The sequence below is a fragment of the Heterodontus francisci genome, unplaced genomic scaffold, assembly GCF_036365525.1.
Source record: "Heterodontus francisci isolate sHetFra1 unplaced genomic scaffold, sHetFra1.hap1 HAP1_SCAFFOLD_43, whole genome shotgun sequence".
NCBI lineage: Eukaryota > Metazoa > Chordata > Chondrichthyes > Heterodontiformes > Heterodontidae > Heterodontus > Heterodontus francisci.
Window position 1 is genome coordinate 6,897,025 of NW_027141852.1, and position 10,155 is coordinate 6,907,179.

General features: G+C 44.7%; 1 non-coding gene across 1 annotated transcript; it reads right to left on the reverse strand.

The window, feature by feature from the left end:
- Positions 1–1,762: 1,762 nt before the first annotated feature.
- Positions 1,763–1,834, reverse strand: trnat-ugu (transfer RNA threonine (anticodon UGU)). The gene has a single exon. It is a non-coding gene; the product is annotated as a tRNA-Thr (tRNA).
- Between the last annotated feature and the right edge of the window lie 8,321 nt (positions 1,835–10,155).

The window sequence follows — 10,155 nt, forward strand, 5'->3', positions numbered from 1 at the left end:
TGGATTGGGAAATTCAATAGACTGAGTTATATCAATGGATTGGGACAGTTCAGTACATTGTGAAACATCAATGGATTAGGAAACAGGAATTAAAGGGACAGATGGAGTTCAACCTGGAAAAGTGTGAAGAGATTCATTTTGGAAGGTCGAATTTGAATGCAGAATACAGGCTTAAAGACAGGATGCTTGGTAGTGTGGAGGAACAGAGGGATCTTGGGGTCCATGTCCATAGATCGCTCAAAGTTGCCACCCAAGTTGATAGGGTTGTTAAGAAGGCATATGGTGTGTTGGCTTTCATTAACAGGGGGATTGAGTTTAAGAGCCGCGAGGTTATGCTGCAGCTCTATAAAGCCCTGGTTAGACCACACTTGGAATATTGTGTTCAGTTCTGGTCGCCTCATTATAGGAAGGATGTGGAAGCTTTAGAGAAGGTGCAGAGGAGATTTACCAGGATGCTGCCTGGACTGGAGGGTATGTTTTACGAAGAAAGGTTGAGGGTGCTAGGGCTTTTCTCATTGGAACGAAGAAGGATGAGAGGTGACTTGATAGAGGGGTACAAGATGATGAGAGGCATAGATAGAGTGGATAGCCAGAGACTGTTTCCCAGGGCAGAAAGGGCTATCACCGGGGGACATAATTTTAAGGTGATGGAGGAAGGTTTCGGGGAGATGTCAGAGGTAGGTTCTTTACACAGAGAGTGGTGGGTGCGTGGAATGCACTGCCAGCGGTGGTAGTACAAGCAGATACATTAGGGACATTTAAGCGACTCTTGGATAGGTACATGGATGATAGTAGAATGAAGGGTATGTAGGTAGTTTGATCTTAGAGTAGGTTAAAGGTTCGGCACAACATCGTGGGCCGACGGGCCTGTACTGTGCTGTACTGTTCTATGTTCTATCTTCCAGATGAAAGGATTGCATTAATCAATGGATTAGAATGTGGAGAGGCAGGAGAAAATGATGCCATTTTAAGTAGGGGGCCGGGGGTTAGTAGAAACAGACCAGGGCTATTTTACTCTCTATCTCACTCCTTTCTTCTATCTGGCTCATTATCACATCCTCTCTCTCTCAGAGCGGTGGGAATCACTGGAACCCACACTTGCTGCTCAGATTGTTTGGTTCCGGGAAAATACAACGTCCACATCAGATTGACAGGAAGGATAAATGTGATTCAGAGCCAATCATATTCCTTTTGGTGATGTGTGCTCAGCTTTGTTATTTCAGCAAAGGCAGCAGGAAATGCAAATCCTGAAGAGTTTTGATAGAGTGAAGAAGGAGAAAGTGTTGCCAGTGACAGAAGGGTCAGTAGCCAGAGGAAACACATTTAAAGTAATTGACAAAAGAATTCGAACTGTGATGAGGAAGTTGTTTTTTCAGCAGTGTGTTGTTCTGGTCTGGAATGCAATCCTGAAAGGTCAGTGGAAGCAGATTCAATGTTAACTCTGAATGGAATTGGATATTTACCTGACATGGAAAATCTAACAGGGCAATGGGGGAAAGGACAGGAGTGCGGGATGTGGGATTAATAGAATAGCTCTGTTGAATATCAAGCAAATGCACAGTAATAAGGTTCAATGCTTGGACCTCAGTTATTTTTACTCTATCAGTGGCAGAGAAGGCTCGAGGAATCATGTGGCTGCTCCTCACGTTCTTCCCAGTGTCCAGGATAAAGTGTAACATCACACTGATTTCCAGATGGCCGACACAAATGCAACTGACATCTTTTGTGGAAACATCACATTGAAAGTGAGAAACTAATCATAAGGCACGGACGGGGATTGAACCCGTGATCTTCAGTATACAAGACTGACGCCTTACCACTTGGCCACCATGCCTTTTCGTAATGGGCATCTGAGGCTCCAGAGGAGGATTTGTGATTCTTTTTCAATTTGGTTGAAACAGCATCGAGAAACATGCACATAAATAAAGAGGGATTGTGGAATGGGAAACAGATCAGCCTCATTTACATTATCAGCATCATGAAATCTTCATTCAGACGTTCCATTCCCATCCTCAGCTTTTCTCACATCTGGACAATAATATAAGAGTGGACATTGGGTTGTTACTGGGCAGATTATATAAATAGACTATGTGCATCATCACAGGAAGTGATGTAATATAATCTGTACGGCACCTCATGGAGAGTTGCAGATGAAACCTTCAATGCAAGGTGTGTAGAGTAAACTCAGGTTATTTTAACCGTCAGATTCTTATAAATTCTGTACTAAGCCTTGACAGATATCAGAATATTATATGGGGGCCACAGTAAACCAAAGTGAAGGTGGAGAAATCTTTGCCTGCACCTTTGAAAAGGTCACTGGACTGAACCAAGCCGAGGAGTGGCCGAGATGGTTCCAGAGGTTTGCAAGGTATCGTACTGCATCGGGTCTCGTGCAGAAGCCAGACATGGAGCAGGTCAGAATGCTATTGTCTGCAATGGAGGGAGTGTGCAGGCAACATCCTCATGAAGAACAGAAGGCTACATGTGAAGAAGTTATTTAGGCACTCAAGACCTATTTTAATTGAGGAAAAAAATGTCATCGTGGAGCCAAAGTTAAAACGCTGCATTTGCTGACAACGCAACCACCAGGTGACGCTGTACTAGCACATGCGCAAATGCAGCCTCTTCCACTGAAACGTCACTGTCTGTGACATTCAGGCAGCTGCCAGGATTAAAGATGGAGCTACTCAATTTATCACAGAAAACAACTTCGACCCAAAAATCCCCTCAAAGGTTGCCATCACCGCCTCCGTCCCATCCCAACAGTCCCCCGCTACCTCTTGCGCATTCGCCAGTTATATAGTACCAAGTCATCTTAATTCACCTAAAGTGAATTACTTTAGGAGCAGTGACTGTCGTTTCATAAGCAAATATGGCACATATCTACACAATGGACATGTTTTGGTTGATACTCGGAGAACTTTGCGCTATTTGAAGTCTGATTAGAAGGACAGCACCTCTGACAGTGCTGCACACCCTCTGTAATTCAGTGAGGTTTCATAGAGTTATACAGCACAGAAACATTCCCTTCGGCCATTATGTCCGTGCCGGCCATCAAGTACCTATCTATTCTAATTCCATTTTCCAGCACGTGGCCGTAGCCTTGTATTCTGTGGCGTTTTGAGTGCTCATCTAGATACTTCTTAAATGTTGTGAGGGTTCCTGCCTCCACCACTCCTTCAGGCAATGTGTTCCAGATTCCAACCACCCTCGAGGTGAAACATTTTTTCCTCAAATCCCCTCTAAACAGTGCCATCCCATTCTCCGGACGATCATTCCCCACTTCCGCCCATCCCACTCTCTGACTGCTCACTCCCCGCTTCACCCACCACCACCCCCATCCTGCTCTCTGGCTGCTCACACTCCAGGCCATGGGCTCTGCCGCTTCCCTCCTCTCGGCCACTCGCTCCAACATTGCCCCATCACCCCTCGAGGCTCGCCTTGCTTTATCGGGTGGTGCGGTGAAGAATGATCGAATGTTGGAGCGAGAGGCCGAGAGGAGGGAAGCAGCATGGCTTAGAGCTAGTGTCTGGAGGGACGTGGGGGGGAAGCGGGGCGTGAGTGGACAGAGAGAGGGCAGTGCGGGGGTGGGGGGGTAGCAAGCGGCCGGAGGGCGGGGGAGCGGGGTAGCGAGGAGCGGGCAGCGAGCGGCCTGGAGTGAGTGGCCGAGGGGGTAGAGCGTTTTCCTGCGCATGCGCCAGTTAGTCCTGGAAGACGTAGGCTGAGCATGCGCAGCATCTCAGAGCGCAGGAGACTGTTTGTGCATGTGCGAGCTTGCAGCGCTCTGATGACGTCGGCTGGCCGCTGCATTGTCAGGAATCACTTTGAATTTAATAAGCGTACAAAACAGAAAGGGGAGAGTATTCATTCATTTATCAATGACTTGTACAAACTCACGGAGGTTTGTGAATACGGCAACTTAAGAGAAGAGCTGAATGGAGACAGGATTGTGTTCGGGGTATTAGACAACACCCTTTCAGATCATCTGCAGTCCAGGGCTGGTCTCACATTAATGAAAGAGTTTCAATTGAGCAGACAAACAGAGGTTAGAAAGTTTAACCAATCCGTTGTTCGAGGGGACAGGGAGAGTCTGATCTCCAGAGTTACAGACTCAATTGAATTTGTTCAGAAAACAAAAGGAAAAATTAGTGGTAAAAGACAAGAAAGACGGGAAGAGCATCTCGTGGTAGCTGCAACCAATTGCAGCAGGTGTGGCCGAGAGAGACACAAGTGGGAAAACTGCCTCGCCAAAGAAGCTGAGTGTTTTTCCTGCAGAAAGATGGGACACTTTCAGTCAGTGTGTCTCAGTAAAATACCAGCACTGAATATAATTAAAGGGAAATCACCAGAGAGCAAAAACATTAATGAAGTACAGGATATCCAAAGTGTGGAAATACATTTTTTAGGTGAAATCCAGGAAATAAAGTGAGAGTTGCTGGACGACAGAAATTCTGAAATATTTTAAGATAGAGGTAGATAGATTCTTGATAAACAAGGGGGTGAAAGGTTATCGGGGGCAGGTGGGAATGTGGAGTTGAGGTTACAATCAGATCAGCCATGATCTTATTGAATGGTGGAGCAGGCTCGAGGGGCCGAGTGGTCTACTCCTGCTCCTAATTGGTATGTTTGTATGTAAGAAAACATGTTCCAGATACAATGAGAACTATCATTTGTTTGGAAATGGATTTGAACCCCCTTTTATCAAAAGGTGATGGAGCTTTAATTTTTCTACAATTAACAGGCAAATCCTTGTGGAGTTGAGATTGACAGAAACAATGGGCTGGATTCTATAGAGCCCTCGACGTCGAGATCTGTGGTGGGGGTGGGGTGGGGGCCGCCTGAAGATGGCCCCGGATGAGGCCCGCCACGAACCTCAACGCCGGCAGGGCCTGGCTCGATATTGCCGGCGACAGCGAGGCCTTGTGGGGGACCCCCACCGCTCGGCAACGGGACCACAAACCTGCATTAATTATTATCCCATCACTTCCTGATATCCCGCTGCGATCTTCAGCCCAGTGGCTGGCACTGCCGTGCCTTCGGAGCCCCATCCGGGCAAATGAGGTGCAACACTGGTGGGGAGGGGGGAGAAGGTAAGTTTCTCAGTGTGGGGGTGGGGGGACGGAGTCAAATTAATGTCATGGGTGTAGGGGATGGTGGGAAGGGTTATAGTTTACAGTTTGTGCAGTTTTGGGCGGAAGGTCAGATTGTAAAGGTAGGTTTTGGGAGGGAAGGGCAAATAATTAATTTAACTGTTATTGGGGGATGGGAGAGAGGCAAAAGCAATGTATTTATTTCATTTCATTTAATCTTCCTTTAAATATTTTCCAGTAGGACTAACAGCCCTTTAAAAATGGCTGACACTCCAGTACAGTACTAAGGCAGTGCTGCACTATCATAAATGCTGTTTTTCAGGTGAGACAGAAAACTGAGTATCCCTCTGCCCTCTCAGGTGGATGTTAAAGGTACCATGGCACTATTTCAGAGAATAGAAGGGGAATTATTTCTGGGGTGCTGGTCATTGTTTAACCCTGAATCAACATAATTTAAAAACAGATTATCTTGTTTTTATCACATTGTTGTTTCTGGGAGCTTGCTGTGCGCACATTGGCCACCATGTTTCCTACATGACTACAGTGACTACACTTGGAAAGTCCTTCATTGGCTGTAAAAGACTTTGCAACGTCCTGTAGTCGTGAAATGCAAGTCTTGCTTTTTCCATTGTTATCAGTGTCATTGTGATCAAAAGAAAGGATTCGTGAGCACAAAATTGAAATCAATTTTGATTAAAAAAATGTAAAAGCATCTATATTCTTGCACTGTACTTAATAATCTCCATCTTCCTATCCTTACAGAGTGCAATGTCATCGACCCCGAAATTGATTCCACAATCTCATGGAATCACAGAGTCAGAGAAAGTTTAAGGCACAGAAAGAGGCCACTTGGCCCATCGTGTCTGTTCAACAAACAATTTCAGCCGAGTTCTGATGAAAGGTCACAGACCAGAAACGTTAACTCTGTTTCTCTCTCCACAGATGCTGCCAGACCTGCTGAGTATTTCCAGCATTTTCTGTTTTTATTTCAGATTTCCAGTATCTGCAGTATTTTGCTTCTGTGTTACATTGAAAGTTAAAACTGGCCCACCTGTCTACAATTCACACTGGGGTCTCCCATGAAATGATTCTGTGTAATGTTGTTAGAATGAATGCAGACTCCGAGCACAGAGCTTCCTGTGGGGAATTGGGGATCTGAAAACCAGCAGACTGCAGGAATTTCCACTGGGAGCACAAATTCACAAAATCTACCTTTTATATATCGATTCATTTTAATTGTCCTTCTGGAAAATTATTTTGAAGCAATTTAAACATTAACACACAGCTCCATGACTGGGTCAATTATGAGGTCATCCTCTGACAGGTCATGTGACAGTTGGAGCCACAAGACATCAGAACCAGATTTGTGACTGGATTAAAACCCGGAATCCTGTCCCAATGGCTTTTCAAATAAAGCTGTTGCTGTTTGAAAACACAGCAGTTAAACTTTCTGCCTGACCATGAGGGGAGCGAGGGAGAAACTTACAAAACTCAATCCTTCAACAAAATAGTTCAAAAATCATTAATATCGAAATCATGTGAGGATTTATATGCATTCGAGAAACAAGCAGAATACAGAAAGTACAGAGGAGAGCTGAAAAAGGAAATGAGATCAGCAAGAGAATGTATGAGAAAAGATTAGCGGGTCACATAACTGGGAACACTGAAGTCTTTTACCAACATATGGACAGTCAATGAAAGGGTGGGTCAATTAGGAGATCCTGTGGAGGCAGAGGGTGTGTCTGATGTACTAATTAAGTACATTTCATCTGTCATCACAAAATGAGCGGATGTTGCCAATGTCACAGTAAAGGAGGAGGAAGTGAGAAAATTGGACGGAATGAAAATATATAAAGAGGAGACAATTATAAGGTTGGCAGCTCTCACAGTAGAAAAGTCACCCAGTTTGAATGGGCTGCATCCTGGGTTGCTGAGGGAGGTAAGGTTGGAAATAGCGGAGACTCGAACCACAATCTTTCAATCCTCCTTCAATATGGGAATGTTGCCAGAGGACTGGAGGAATCTCCTCAAGATTCCACATGAATCAGTGTCCATAATTCAACTTTACATATTTAAAACATGTTTACAAAAACAGTAGAAGTACTCTCATAACATAAAAGCAAAATACTGCAGATGCTGGAAATCTGAAACAAAAACAAAAATTGCTGGAAGCACTCTGCAGGTCTGGCAGCATCTGTGGAGAGAGAAACAGAATTAACGTTTCAGGTCAGTGATTAGGCACACTACAACCTGCCGGACTGAACATGAAATTCAATCATTTCAGAGCATGACGGACGCCCCGCCCCCCCACCCCCCACACCCCCCAAACACACTTTTTTATGTTTAGTTTTTTTTCTTTTTTATTTGGTTATTTTATTTCAGTTTTTTTTTAGTTTGGTTAGTTTGTTTCCACTGTGTCTACCCATTGTTTCTGTTTTAAAAAAATGTTTAATGTTTGTGTTCGGAGTGCTTTGTGCATTACAGTCAATTCACACCTTCTCTGTACTAACGCTTTGTCTTTCAGCACACCATTGAGCACTGTTCAGCACTGTTCGCCTTTGTTCCATGCCCTTCTGGTCAGTTATTCTCTGTGACCTTATCCAATCAACACCTCTTTTGTTATCTCTTGCCCCACCCCCAGCTTTACTTGCTTAAAACCTTTTCATTTATAATATTTGTCAGCTGTGATGAAGGGTAACTGACTTGAAATGTTAACTTTCCTTCTCTCTCTACACAGATGCAGCCAAAACCTGCTGAGTATTTCCAGCATTTCCTGCTTTTACTCTCATAGCACAGTTAACCTGTTTTTTCTCTCTCTGTTCATATTCTGTCTCAGTGTTTGGATCTCTCACTGTTTGGATTGAGAATTGAGCTTGTATAAGTCCTGTGATGGCCAGATCTGCTGAGTATTACCAGCATTTTCTGTTTTTTCTTCATTTCAGATCAGAATTTCTTATTGAAACACGGGGAATGCTGTTTCAACTGCTCCGGGGATACCTTCATGAGTTGCTGAAACATTCTAATTCCCATTCCCACACGGAACAAAGCCAGGCAGGAGGAGATACCTGTGACTCAATGATCAGACATTGCAGCTCATGAAGTGTGTTTTCTGATGGTCGATGGGTTCCTGTGTGAAGTTGACACGGGTTTGGTTTTTCTCCCTTACACTTTGACCCTTCAGTTAGTTCTTTGTGTTCAGCTGTTTCACGTGATGTTACTGAGTCAGGAATGTTGGTCAGGACAGTGCGAGAATTCCCTGTGATTCTTTCAATAGCGCTGGGGAATCTTTAACATCCACCAACAGGGCCTCATTTAATTGTCACTTCAAAAACCTGCTGGCAATTATTGCTCAGGATTACACTCAGCTGGGACACTAAGGATATTCAATTAATGAAATCAGTACTTTAAACTGAGAGCAATAGTCCCTCCCACATCCTGATACCTTAGGATTTCTGAACTTTAATTACTGCTTCATTCCTTGGTTTGTGGGCTGGTTCACCACCTGTAGACATTTGAGACACTCACAGGCACTGGTAATCTCTAGGCTTAGAGTCATAGAATCATAGACAGGTTACAGCACAGAAGGAGGCCATTCAGCCCTTTGTGTCCATGCCAGCTCTCTGCAAGAACAAGCCAGCTAGTCACACTCCCCCGCCTTTGCCTGTAACCCTGCATTTTCTTTTCTTCAGATAATTATTCAATTCTCTTTCAAAAGTCATGATTGATTCTGCCTCCACCACACTGTCAGGCAGTGCAATCCAGATCCTAACCAGTCGCTGCATAAAAAAGTTTTTCCTCATGTTGCCTCTGGTTCTTTGGCCTTTCACCTTAAATCTGTGCCCTCTGGTTCTTGACACTTCTGCCAATGAGAATAGTTTCTCCCTATCTACTCTGTCCAAACCCTTCATGATTTTGAACACCTCTATCAAATCTCATCTCAACCTTCTCTTCCCAAAGAAGAACAACTCCAGATTCTCCAAAATAGTAGAAGGCTATCTATTTCTACTGGAAAATGGGCAGAGAGAAAGAGTATGAGACAGAGTTCACAAGAGAGAGAAAAAATTGGGTATGTGTCTGTGAGAGAGAGCAAGACAGAGGGAGGGAGAGTAACTGTCTGTGTGTGAGAGAGAACACAACCCAGTCCCAATATAATTGCTCTTTCTTGATACTATTCGATAAACTCAGACCCTGCCCAGATACCGACAGCTTCTCTCCCTCACTGCTGTTCCCCGCCCTGACTGTACAGAAATCCCCTCTCAAAGCTGCACATTAACACTGGTCTCACTGATTTTCCCTGCCCTGATTGTGCAGAAATCCCCTCTCATAGCTGCACATTAACACTGGTCTCACTGCTGTTTCATTCCCTGACTGTACAGAAATCCCCTCTCATAGCTGCACATTAACACTGGTCGCACTGCTGTTTCATTCCCTGACTGTGCAGCAATCCCCTCTCATAGAGGCACATTAACACTGGTCTCACTGCTGTTCACTGCCCTGACTGTACAGAAATCACCTCTCATAGCTGCACATTAACACTGGTCTCACTGCTGTTTCATTCCCTGACTGTACAGAAATCCCCTCTCATAGCTACACATTAACACTGGTCTCACTGCTGTTCCATTCCCTGACTGTACAGAAATCCCCTCTCATAACTGCACATTAACACTGGTCTCACTGCTGTTCCCTGCCCTGACTGTACAAAAATCCCTTCCCATAGCTGCACATTAACACTGGTCTCACTGCTGTTCCCTGCCCTGACGGTACATAAATCCCCTCTCATAGCTGCACATTAACACTGGTCTCACTGCTGTTCCCTGCCCTGACGGTATAGAAATCCCCTCTCATAGCTGCACATTAACACTGGTCTCACTGCTGTTCCCTGCCCTGACTGTACATAAATCCCCTCTCATAGCTGCACATTAACACTGGTCTCACTGCTGTTTCATTCCCTGACTGTGCAGAAATCCCCTCTCATAGAGGCACATTAACACTGGTCTCACTGCTGTTCCCTGCCCTGACTGTACAGAAATCCCCTCTCATAGCTGCACATTAACACTGGTCTCAC